The following is a 14005-nucleotide window of genomic DNA, read 5'->3' on the forward strand; positions in this document are numbered from 1 at the left end:
GAGCAGCTGGTAGTTTCGAACCGCTGACCTTAAGGTTCGCAGCCCGATTCGTAACCACTACGCTACCAGAGCTCCTTACATCATTATTATTAACACTGGACTACTAACCACAAGGATGGCTATTCAAACCCACCAGCTGCTCCTGGGAAACTCTGTACAGGGTCACTGTAAGTCAGAACCAACTTGACAGCACTTAACAACAACAACAAAAGTGGGCACAGGGTATATACATAAGAACTCACTCTACTCTCTTCCCAATTCTCCTATAAATCTATGTTCTAAAATTAAAATTTTATTTAAAGAGATAAAAACTTTTATCACAATGTATTGCTTCACTAACAGCCATGCCTTAGGTGGTAGACCCTAAAGAAGGTAGCAGGCAACAACATTTCCTTATCAATGCCACTGCTGCTTTTGTTAAACCTAACCCATACCATTTCACAGCAGGCAAATGCTAAGGGCCAAAAGCAGCAGTGAAAGCATAATCCTAAGGGAGTGATGCTAGAACCACCAGAGAAAACACTGAAAATACAGTATTTTCCCTAGAGAGACTAGCCTGTCATACCATAAAGACTCCCATAAAGACTCACAGACTCTAAATGATGATGATATAAACCACCTTGTGTACTACTAAGTATACACATACAAAAAAGATAAATATTACTTTCTACTTACCTCTGGTTAAAAAGTAAAGGTAAGGAGGCCTCCTGCAGCCTACACAATCAGAAGAGCCTCAGAATACACCCACAATCTTGTCTAACATAGTGAGCCTTGCAACAGACAATGCTATCCTAAAGCACAGAAGATGAAAAAGACCTCAATTATCAAGTGTAGCCAAAGGCTACACGTTATACTCCCTTTTCCAAAGTCACAAAAATTCAGTGTTTGATAACAAAGCACTATGGTATTAAAAAAAAAGTAATTGTGGAAGTAAGGTTGGTTCAAGTTTGAAAGTTTCACTATTGACTTTCTAAATAAATCTGAGAAAATAACTTCTTGATCTTGCTTTTATGTTTCTTAAAAAGAACTGAGTTGTAAAAGGAATATTAATGTAATAAACCAACCTCAAAAAGTACTACAATATAACCAAATGTTAACAGAGGTGAAAGGGATAGGTGAGGTTTATGTCATCTATATACTTTTTTTTTTTTTTTTTTTTTTTTGCTGTTCTACTAGTCTGCAATTGAAAGGTGACTCAGTGGAATGCGAAAATCATCAGACAATATCATTAAATATCACATGCAAGTTTGGGGCTATTACAAATAAAGTTATTGTGAATGTTTGCATACAAATTTCGTATGCTGAATAAATGATCAGAGCTCACCTATATGAAATAAAATATCAAGATTGAGGGAGATTCATTAACAACCTGATATAAAGATGATAGGACCTTGCATGATGACAATGAAGATAACTGTCAAGCACTAATTATGAAGGTCAAAACTACTATGGATTAACCTGCACTTGAAACAAACAAAAATCCTCATAACTGGGATAATAAACTCAAGTTGCAAATGATTTGTTAGTTGGATCAATAATCAAACATGTGGAAGAGACAATCAGGAAATCAGACCACATTTTGTAGTAGGCAAATCTGCTGTAAAAGACCCCTTTATTAAAGTTTTTAAAAGCAAATACATCACTTTCATGACATCAGGTGCACCTAACTGAAGACACTATTTCCCCCCACCTCATGGTATGTATAAGAAAACTGGACAGTCAGAAACACTGAACACAGAACTGATGTGTTAGAAACTGTGGTGCTAGTGCAAAATACTGACTGAATATACCATATACCAGAAAAGCAAACGGAACATTTTTAGAAGAAATACCATCAGAATGTTCCTTAGTAAGGATGGCAAAACTTCAGCTAACTTATTTTGGTTGACAAGTGTTCAGGGAAGACCAATCTAATCTCTAGAGAATAACGTGTTTCGTGAAGCAGAGGGTCGATCAGCCACAGCACTGAACTTGAACATTCATGGAGATGGTGCAGGACTGGGCCATGATTCATTTGGCCATGCATGGGGTCCCCATGAGTTGGAACTGACTTGCAACAACTAACATAGTGGCCAACTCTCTATTGAGCACTTTTTCATTTGCTTACCTGCCATCTGTATATTCTTTTCAGTGAAATGTCTATATTCATGTCTCATGGTCATTTTCTAATTGGACTGCTTGACTTTCTTTTTACTCTTGAGTTGATAATTCTTAGTACATTCTAGATCAAATCCTTTGCCTTGATATGGTCTAGAAAAATATGCAGTTTGCAAAAAATTATAGCTTGTCCATAATTACCTCTTAACAGGTTCCTTAATAAAACAAGATGTTTTTATTTTTATTAAGTCCAGTTTATCAATATTTTCTTTTACAGATCATGCTTTTGGTATAATACCTAACAACTCTTTGCCTAGCACTACTATGTCTTGAAAAGGAGCTCTGTTAGCGTAGTGGTTACGAATCAGGCTGTGAACCACAAGTTCAGCAGTTCAAAACTACCAGCTGTTCTGTGAGAGAAAGATGAGGCTTTCTGCTCCCGTAAAGATTTACAGGCTCGGAAACCCTGTACAGGGTCGCTATGAGTCGAACAGACTCCACAGCACATAACAACAACTATGTCTTGAAACAGAAGCTCTAAGAAGTACACCTTACATAAGAACAAAGTAAGCACATTCACAGAAAATCAACACACTGAGCTTCCTCACAAGGCTTAAAAGACATCTCTATTTAACAAATTCTTCTTTAAAAGCAATGCTCATTTACAAAATTAATGTAGAAACAACTACCTGGTAAAAGTTGAAATAGGTTCTGTGTTATTATTTATACTTTTAACAGATCCATAAGTAATAAAAGTAGCCCCGGTGTAGCAGTGGGTTAAACAATGAGCTGTAACCCCAAGGTCAGTAGCTCAACCCACCAAGAGCTCTGCGGGGGAAAGCTAAGACAGTCAAGTTTCTGTAAAGATTCAGTTTCCACAGTCTCGGAGAAATTCTACTCTGCCCTATCCTATCCTGTTACTATGTGTATCGGACTGGACAGTAGTGGGCTTAGATTTCGAAATGGGCTAACTAATCGAGTGGGGCCTGGGTAATGCAAACAGTTTACAAGAGCTTGGATGCTAACCGAAGGATTAGAGATCTTGGTCCACCTAGAAGCACCTTGAAGGACCCCTAGTGGTGCTATTGGATAATCACTAGACAGCAGTTCAAACCCACCAACTACTAACTCTAAGGGAGAAAGATGAGGCTTTCCACTCCTACAAAGATATACTGCCTCAGAAACACGATACAGCATTGTTGTGAGTCGGAACCAACTTGATGGATGGCACTTAACAACAATTCTAACATTTAAATATCTTATTTATTGAAAATACATTTAATTCTTTACCATTTGTTGTTCATGTCAATTATTTATGTTCATTAGAAAATTTGGAAATTGTTTTCTTAGTTGTACTTTTCTTTACCTGAAATGCCATCGATCACTATAACTACACAATGTTTATCTTGCTAGACCATTTTCATAAGCATATGCTTGGGTTTGTTTTTGTTTTGTTTTGTTTTTAGTTATTTTCTATTTTATTTTTTAAGAATCATTGAAAGATGCATTAAGACTGATCCTTGGAGGACATCTAGTATTAAATTCTTCTTGTTAAGTTCCATCAAGTCGGTTCCAACTCACAGCAACCCTATATAGGGTTTCTAAGGAGCATTTGGTAAGTTTGAACCGCCGACCTTGCAGTCAAGTGCCTATCAAACAGCACCACACTAGGACTCCAAGAACCAATGAAAGATAGCATTAAAACATCTAGTGTATAAAAGTTTATCTCAAAGAACTTTGGTGGAGAAGGCAATACACAAGAGAGGGGTAAGGCAGAAGAATTATGGAGTCAGAGTTTAAGGGAGCAGAGGTAAATACTGTTAAACACACAATCCTGCAATAATAGGAGTCATGTGTGGTGCTGTAGTGTCAACACTGGCCTGCAAGGTCGGTGGTTCAAATTCACCAGCTGCTCCACAGAAATCCCATAGAGTTGCTGTAAGTTGGAACCAACTCCATAGCACTTAACAAGAACAATACAAAAGGTAGCTACGGGAGTACCGGTGGCTCTGTAAAGTATGTGTTGGACTGCTAACCACAATGTCAGCAGTTCAAACCCACCAGATGCTCTATGGGAGAAAGATGAGGCTTTCTGCTCTCATGAAGATTTACATCCTCAGGAACGCTATACAAGGTTGCCACAAATCAGACTCAACTCCATGGCACCTATCAACAACAGGTAGACACAAGCTGAACAGGTGTGGGAGGAAAAATGTTTGTAAAACCACCAATATATAAAGGTTTTACATTTGTACATGGGTACTTATTCACCTTTGCTGCAAGCATATCCATGAACGTGGTGGAGCATTGTTGTTAGGTGCCATCGAGTGGGTACCAACCCACAGCGACCCTATGCACAACAAAACACTGCCCGATCGTAGGCCAACCTCACAACTGTTGCCACACTTGAGCCCACTGAAGTTGCTACTTTGCCAATCCATCTTGCTGGGGGTGTTCTTTTTCTCTGAACCTCCACCTTACCAAACATGATATCCTCCAGCGACTGGTCCCTCCTGACAATATGCCCGAAGTATGAGAGATGAAGTTTGGCTATCCTGGCCTGGCCTCCAAGGAGCACTCTGGCTCACTTCTTCCAACACAGATCTGTTTGTTCTTTTGACAGCCCATGGTACTTTCAACATTCTCCTCCAACACCATAACTCAAATGCATCAATTCTTCTATGGTCTTCCTTATTCACTGGCCAGCTTTCGTGTGCATATGAGGTTATTGAAAATACCATGGCTTGGGCCAGGTGCAACTGAGTCCTCAAACTGACATCTTTGCTCTTCAACACTTTAAAAAGTGCAGCAGATGTGCCTAATGCAGTATGTTGATTGATTTCTTGACTGCTGCTTCCATGAGTGTTGCATACATGGTGATGGAACATACAAGGAGTATGCATGACAGTAAAATAATGAAAACTTTAAATAAACATAGTAAAATAATGAAAACTTCTTACACATTACCTTTAGGAAATGAGTTGTTGGACATGCATGGGAGCTTTGGACCATGGTCTAGGGGACATCATGGTCAACTGGCATAACATAATCCACAAAATGTTCTACATCCTACTTTGGTAAGTAGTAACTGAGATCTTCAAAGTTCATGAGGGGTCATCTATGGTGCAACAATTGGTCTCTCCCTGTCCACTTGGAATCGATTAGTCCAATGGACTAATGGACCACGTGGCCATCAGTCTCCATGACCCTGAGACCAGATGAATAAGATGGTACCAGGCTACCAGTAATAATTACTCTGGAAGGAATCACATTAGAAAGTACAACGTAAAGTGGGAGAAAATATAAACAAAACTCAAAAAATCCAAGACTATGGCCTTTGGTCATCCTTCAGTTCTGGAACTGAATCACTACCAAGTCTCAATAGATAAGTATATGGGGGCGGGGAGGGGAGGGCACAACAATACTAGTGAGGTATGCACACCACAGAATGGGCAACCACTGGAGATCAAAGGATAGCATTTACCTATGGATTAGCAAGGAGAAGGAATGGAACCAAGAAACACAGGAAGGATGTATAGTAAGTGATGCAACAGTTACATTAAGGGGATTATAATCATTGAAATGAAGCATATGATTTGTTAAATGTAAAACTGATTATCTGCTCTGTAAACCTTCACTCAATTCACAATAAAATATATATATACATATATGAGAGTGAGTCAAAAATTATCCATACTCTAGTTGTAAAAATTATTTTAATCAACTTTTAGAAAAGACAAATATATAATTTTTCTACTTAGTCTCCTGGTTTTGCTTTTCAATATACTTTGTCCACCTATCAATAAGCTTTCGTATTTCCTTATAAAAAAATGTTTTAGGCTGAGCTCAAACCATGGATGCACCACTATCTCCACTTCCTTGAAGGCAGGGGACCAGTTGACAGTCTGATGGAGCAAGATCAGGAGGATGCTTTGACAACTCAAAATGAAGTGTGTCACTAGTGGGGGCAGAAGTGTGCAGACGTGCACTGTCATGCAACATCCTTGAATGGCAGTCCTCTACACTTAATTCAAAGTTTAGGCTTCAGCTCTTCAGTGAGTATCTCACTGTAACGAGCACAGCTCATTGAAAGCTTTATCCTGATAAGGTGTTCCAATACTGACCCTTGAGGATCCTAGAAAACTGTCCACATCAATTTTTCAGCTGATGGTTGACTTTTGAACTTTTTCTTGGTCACTGATTGAGGTTGTTTCCATTCCATACTCTGCCACTTACTCTCAGGTTCACAGTGATGAATCCATGTCTCTTTCCTCACCAGTAATGATTTTGTTAAAAGAAACTTTTACCTTCCTCTGAGTATCAGTCCAAATTTTGTTTGCAGATGTCCAAACACTTCTGTTTATGCTCTTCCGTGAGTTGTTTCAATACCTAGCCGCACAAACTTTTTGAAGCCCAGGTTTATCATGGATTATCTCATAGGTAGAGCCATAGATGATTTGCAATTTGCCACATAATCCACTAGCACTGGTCTATTCAACAGAATCATTTCACATGCACACTCCATGTTGTCATCACCCGTGGACATGCAAGGGTACTTTACTATATCCACAGTACAAATAATTGTGACTCAGCCTCAGACATATACACACACACACACATATTAATAGTTAAGAAATGCTAAATTCAAATTCTTCATCCTAAATTGAACCAACTTGGTTAGCTTGGTTGCTATTGCTAACCGAAAGATTAGATGTTCAAACCCACTAAAAGTAGTTTTGAACTACTTTCAAAATCTTGTAAACCCTATGAGGCAGTTCTATTCTGCCTTATAAAATTGCTATGAATCAATATCTACTCCAGGCCAAAGGATTTGATATAGTTTTTGGCTTTGTTTTTTGTTGTTACACATTGAACCAAGCCCATTAAAACAAAAGAATGTTTTAATAGTTTGCATGCTTGCTGCAAGGACAAAGCCACACTCCAATTTAACATAAATTAGCATACCACCATCATCCAGAATTTGTTTTGCACTGAAGTACCCAATACCAAATAACTCTAGGATTGAAATTCATCTGGATTAATCCAACAAATCACCTGAGAAAAGGCAGTCAAAGGCAACAATATTAGTGGAAGTCATTGGACTAACTGAAAGATCAAGGAGTCAAAGTCACCAGCCTCTTTGTGGGATAAAGATGTGGAATTCAGTGTTTATAAAGATTAAACCCACTGCCATTAAGTAGATTCCAACCCTGTACGTTGTTGTTACACGCTGTGGAGTTGGTTCCGACTCATAGCGACCCTGTACAGGGCTTCTGAGACTGTGAATCTTTATGGGAGCAGAACGTCTCATCTTTCTCCTGCAGAACAGCTGGTAGTTTCAAACTGCTGACCTTGAGGTTTGCAGCCCAATTTGTAACCACTACGCTACCAGAGCTCCTTTAGGTTTCCTGGTATGGCACTGTAGGATCAGACTGGACTTCAAATCACAAGGTCAGCAGTTCAAAGCCACCAGCTGCTCCTAGGAAGCCCTATATAAAGTCTCTATGAGTAAGAACTGACTTGAAGGCTCTCAACAACAACCAAGGTTTCTGAGAAGTGACTGGTGTGTTTGAACCACAGCCCTTACAGTTAGCAGTCCAATTCTTACCCTACAGTGCCATACTAGTTCTCCCTTGAAAGTCCTCTGGAGCAGCTCTATTCTGTCCTATATTTTTCACAATCAGTTAGAATAAACTTGACAACAAAGTTTTTTCCACTGGAGTATCAAGATAGACACCCCTCCCCAAAAGAAAACTACCAAGACATATCATAATCAAACTTCCCACAATTAAAGACAAGAAAAGAATCCTGAGAGCAGTTCGGAAAACACTTAAAGGTACCTAACAAGGGACAATAAATAAGACTATGCTCTAATTTCTCTACAGAAACCATGCAGGTAATAAGGCAATGGGATATCAAAGTAAACTTACTTTCAGATTTTTCTTCCACTTCTAAATATGAGGGTTATTAACAAGTCTTAATACAATGCCTATCACTCAGAATCTTGTATTACTAGGGTATCCCTGCTTGGTCAGTAGCCTACTGCATATGGGTTAAAGATAGTTAATCAGATTGTATGTCATAATGCAAATATATGCAAACATATTACAGAATGGTCAATGCGGTTCTTATGGTTAAAGTGCCATTGAGTCAGTTTCGACACACCCGGACCCTGTATAAGTGCTAATCCCAGAGCGCCACATCGGGACTCTAATGTTACCAAGTGCTGTGGAGTAGGTTCCAACGCACAGCGACCCTGTATAGGGTTTCCTAGGAGTGGCTGGTGGTTTTGAACTGCCAACCCTGTGTTCAAATCGACACTGCAGTCGAGTGCTTATCCTATAGCACAACACCAAGACTCCAGGCACTCCAATTTATGGTGTCATGCAGTCGGTTCCAACTCAGAGTGACACTGTATAGAGTTTCATTCCAAGGAAAAATGCTGATCTTGTTCAATCGACTTTGCAGTCCAGCGCATTAACCCACAGTACCACATACCAGGACTATAGGAACTCCAATTGTTGTTGTTGTTAAGTGCCATCAAGTTAGTTCCGACCCACAGTGACCCTGTATAGAGTTTCCGAGAAGCGACTGGTGAGCCTGAACCGCAGGCCCTGCAGTTCAAACAACTTTGCAGTCTGGTGCATTAACCCACAGCGCCATAGGAACTCCAATGTTGTTGTTGTTGTTAAATGCCTTTAAGTCAATTCCAACCCACAGCAACCCTGTATAGGGTTTCCAAGGAACAGCTGGTAAGCTCAAACCACCGACCTTTCCACAGGAACTACCATAGGAAGTATTAAATCTCTGTAACTTCCTGCACTGAAGAGTATTCTTTCAATATCCTATTAATACCAGAACTGCTGATGAAAACAGCACATCACAAAAACCAGAAACTGAGATAACTTGTAGATGGTCCTCAGAAAAGAAAAGAAAAGAAAGCTTAGGACACTTTGTAGTGTGGCTCAGAACAACCAGTTTCACAATCATCCAAAAAGCTACTGTAAAAATTAGATTCTTGGGTCCCATACAGGTAAGATATGCAGCTGAGGTGGAGGCCAGAAATCTACATTTTCAGACTCTCCAGGTGATTGTATTGCACGTAAGTATAAGAACCACTCATACCTCATTACAATACCTGCTTACAGGAGTGACCAGAGAGTTGCAGATTTTTGAATTTTCTCAATTACTTTAAAACACACTATCACTATTTCTACATTGAAAGCAGTTCAATTACTTTACTCTTATTGCATAAAGGAATTCTAAGAGTAGAATGACATATGCCTATAAAAAACAGAACTAAGTTCTAAATATTAAAATAAATCTAATGATATTTTTTAAAAAACATATTCTATATAAATGCTTGTTATATACTAAAATTCGATTTGTTGTTGTTAAGTGCCATCAAGTAGTACTATATATATATATATATATATATATATGGTTTCTGAGGAGAATCTGATGGGTTTGAACCACCAGCCCTGTGGTTTGAAGTCCAGTGCTAATCCTACAACTTAAGATAGAAGAAAAATCTAATTACATTATTCAGTTTTTTGCCCTCAGAGTTAACTGCCAACACCAAAACATTTAGCTTTACTTTCAGTTTATAGTATTAAATTCAAAGACATTTTCCTTGATTCTACAGACTAGTTCTGTGATTACCTTGAGAATCTAATTTAGAAAAACAAAGTCTCTAAAATCAGAATGTCTTGAATTTGGTATTAGTTGTTTTTAAGTGCTATCAAATCAGGTCCAGCTCATAGCTGACCCAGTCTATGGTTTCCAAGGAGCAGCTGGTGGGTTTGATCTGCTACCACCCTTGTGGTTAGCAGCCCAGTGCTTATCCTACAGCACCACACCAGGACTCCTTGGTATCAGTGGTGGTGGTGGTAATGTGCCGTGGAGTTGGTTCCGACTCATAGCAACCCTGCACAGGGTTTCTGAGGCTGTGAATCTTTCTGGGAGCAAAAAGCCTCATCTTTCTCCCGCGGAGCAGCTGGTAATTTCGAACTGCTGACCTTGAGGTTCACAGCCCGATTTGTGACCACTACACTACCAGAGCTGCTTTTGGTATCAGTAGTAACATTCATTACTTAACCTCCCTAAGTCTCTATTTTCTTTTTTGGAGAATGAACTGAGGTAATACAGGTAAAATGTTGAGTCCAGTGTTTGGAATATGTTGTCATCCTCAGTAAACATTAATCCATATAAACAAACATATCAAAACTCCTGAGAAGATACACACACACAAATGTCAATGACAAATGAAAACAATTTGGCATCAGGATTGTAAAAAGACACTTATAAATCACATTTTTGTGTACTTTTTGCATTTTTAACCGCTGTTCCAAGTTGTTTCTTGTGCTATGGACTTCTTAATACTTAGTATAATGCATTGCAAAAATTCAATCACCACTACTGAATTTCCAAAGGAATAATAGCCACAAAGAAATAACCCAATCCATCTGATTTCATGAATCTGTTAGTTGTTCTTATTTCACAATAGCCATAAAGTTTTCACTAATACAGACACCTTACTTACCACGGTGTTCAACCTGGAGACATTTGTGGTAGTCACAACTGGGGAAGGAAGAGAGAGGGTACTACTGGCATCTAGTGGATTGGGCCAGGAATGCTGTCAAACATCCTATAATGAGCAGCCCAGTCCCCTACAAAAAGAAACCTGGCCCAATGTGTCAGTAGTGTCAAGACTGAGAAACCCTGCAAACCAAGTACCATTTTATACAACTCTGAAATCTGAACGTACCCAGGTTCTTTTGCACTGTTACAAAAAACAAAACATACATTAAATTTTCCATGCAAATTATGAAGTAAAATCTAGACTGGCAGACAAGAGACCCAATAAATGCAGCCACCGTTGTAAATTTCTGAAATTCTAGCAGCTAGAACTGGCTTACAAGTTTGCCTATCAATTCAATACATTCTGAAAAATTTAAAACACTTATCAGATGTTCCAAAAGTTCTAAATGATTTCATGAGATTACAGTTTACTATCCTTTCTTATTTTCAAATGACATTTAAAGAAACACAAAGCTCAAATAATTTACTACTAAAATACAATAGGGCCTTTATTTTATTGTGTAGCTATCAAGTTTTTCAATAAACTTAAGTGTTTTCACATTCAATTAAAAACTGTCTTGGCCTATTACAATATATATTTTGATTATGTTAAATAAAGTCCTTCCAAATTTTTTTAACTTAACAGTTTCACAGTTTCTGATCAAGATAAATTAATCTAATTAACTTTATAATGACGCTTTAAAAACTATAAACTAAATCATGCTCTCCTCTAACCTTAAAGTATATTTGAAAACCAACAACATAACTTTTTGAAGTGTTTTAACAATATTTTACATTGTTTTTAAGTGCCGCAGTGGATTCGGTTCTGAGCCATCATTGTTGTTGTTAGGTGCTGTCAAGCAGATTCCGACCCATAGTGATCCTGTATAGGGTTTCCAAGAAGCGACTGGTGAGCTTGAACCACTGACCTTGCGATTCAAATAACTCTGCAGTCTGACGCATTAGCCCACAGCGCCACACCAGGTCTCATAGGAACCCTGAATAGGGTTTCCGAGGAACTGGTCAAACCGACTTTGCAGCCCAGCACATGAGCCCGCAGGGCCACACCAGGACTCTTAGGAAAGTTTTAGAAATGTTTTAACAATAGCCTTCGAGTACAGTTCCAACTCATAGAGATCCTGGATAGTTTCCAAGGAGCAGCTGGTGCATTTGAACCTTCGACCTTGCAGTTTAAACCGACTTTATGGTCCAGTACATTATCCTGCAGCGCCACATCAGGACTCCGTATTTGAGCCATCGTTGTTGTTGTTAAGTGCTGTCAAGTGGACTCCGACCCACAGCGACCCTGTATAGGATTTCTGAGGAACGCCTGAAGAGCTTGAACCTCTGACCTTGCGGTTCAAACCAACCTTGCAGTCCAGTGCATTAACCTGCAGCACCTATCAGGATTGGTGGTTATGAGCTGTGGGTCTTTCCCATTCATAGCGACCCTATAGTTTCCAAAGCTATAAATCTTTACAGGAGCAGAAAGCGTCTTCCTTCTTCCTTAGGACGGCTGGTGGTTTTGAACTCCAGAACTTGCAGCTTATCTTATAGCGCCACATAAAGTCTCCCAGAAACCCCATAGAGGGTTACTGTGAGTTGGAACCCACCAGGCGGCACTTATGGAGTCCTGGTGTGCTGCTGTGGATTAATGCGCCAGACAGCAAAGCCGTTTGAACATCAAGGTCGGCGGTTCAAGCTCACCAGGAACTCCTCAGAAACCCTGTAAGGGTTGCTCTGGGTCAGAACTGACTCAACCGCACTTGTTATTGGTCAAACCTTAAAACACTTTCTTAGTACTAATTTCTTTTACATCTTTTAAAATGTGTATCTCCTCTAATATGTATGATTTGTTGCTGTTAATGTTATGAGCCATCGAGTCGGTTCCAAATCATAGCGACCCTGTATAGTGTTTCCAGGGAGCGGCTGGTGAGTTTGAACCACTGACCCTGAGGTTCAAACGACTTTGCAGACTAGTGCATTATCCCACAGGGCCACAATATTTAGTGCTTTAATACTGGACGAAAAGTCAGCGGTTCAAACCCACCAGTGGCTCCTTGGAAGCCCTATGTTGCTGTTGAGTGCAGCAGAGTTGGTTCCGACCCATAGCTACCCTGTATAGGGTTTCCAAGGAGCAACTGGTAAGTTGGTTCAAACCGACGTTTTAGTTCAGGGCATTAACCCACAGCGCCACACCAGGACTCCTGGAAATCCTATGATGTTAAGTGCAGTTGAGTCAATTCCGACCCACATCGACCCTGTATAGGGTATCCAAGGAGTGACTGGTGAGTTTGAACCGCCAACCTTGCGGTTCACAAGACTCGCAGGCCAGCGCATTAACCCACAGCACCTCACCAGGACTCCGGAAACTCTATACAGGGTCGCTATTAGCCGAAACTGACTCCATGGCACATAACCACCACACTGATTAAAGAATTCTTAAGAAAACGATCATTTTAAGAACTCAATTCCTTCTTTCAAAACAAACAAGCAAACAAAAATATATGGTATGTTTGCAAAAACAAGATGCAATAATAAAGGTGTTCCTCCTTCCTTATTTTTTTCTAATTCTTCCGGATGGATAGTATGTATCATTAGAACTTCTGTATCCAAGTCACTCCCTCCGAGCATCTAGAACTTTTAATACTTGTCCAAACCTGCTTGCTCATGGTCTAATAATAAACCTAATTATACAATCTGTAACAGCCCCTGACAACCTTTCCCTTATGAAGCCGGAAAAGTGATTTAACTAACACCTCAAACTCTTAGTAAATCTATTTCAAAAATAGATTTCTTCATTCCAGCTTTTGGCTTCTCCCGAAGGCCAGGAGCTGCTGCTATACAGTGGGGAGGGGAAGATCAGCCTGGACTCAGAATGACACACGCTGGGCGTTGGACAGCAGGAATAACTGCTGGTTCGTTTCTCTTTAAATCTGGTAGCACGTGGGGCAGCATTGTGAAGCCACCAACCCACCACCCCCCTTACACTCCGCACACGTATGTCTCCAGTGCGCATGCTCCGCGCACACAGTCCTAGCAGAGTAGGAGCCAACCCCCTAAAAAGTCAACCTGGAAGCCGAAAACGGCCCGAGCCCGGGACAATGGGGGAGGGGGACACAGGCACTTTAGGGGAGGCAGACCAGCCACCGCCCAAACCACAGCTGCGGGCCATAGCCCTGGGGGTCTGCAGGCCTGTGCAGGAACCGAACTGCTGGGCGCACAAAGCCCCGAGGCGGCCAGCGAGCGGCTCTCTCCTATGTCCGCTCCTACTCTCCCTGCCGCGGGCGACGCAGCACGAGCCCGAGCCCGAGCCAGGCGGAGGCAG

The 14005-nt window shown here is 40.3% G+C and overlaps 1 protein-coding gene across 1 annotated transcript in view; it reads right to left on the bottom strand.

Moving 5' to 3' along the window:
• Positions 1-14005, bottom strand: part of UBE2G1 (ubiquitin-conjugating enzyme E2G 1) — a 112988-nt gene that overhangs the window by 98014 nt on the left and 969 nt on the right. The gene's annotated exons all lie outside the window — the stretch shown is intronic.

Source organism: Chrysochloris asiatica, unplaced genomic scaffold (assembly GCF_000296735.1).
Source record: "Chrysochloris asiatica unplaced genomic scaffold, ChrAsi1.0 scaffold00054, whole genome shotgun sequence".
Classification (NCBI taxonomy): Eukaryota; Metazoa; Chordata; class Mammalia; order Afrosoricida; family Chrysochloridae; genus Chrysochloris; species Chrysochloris asiatica.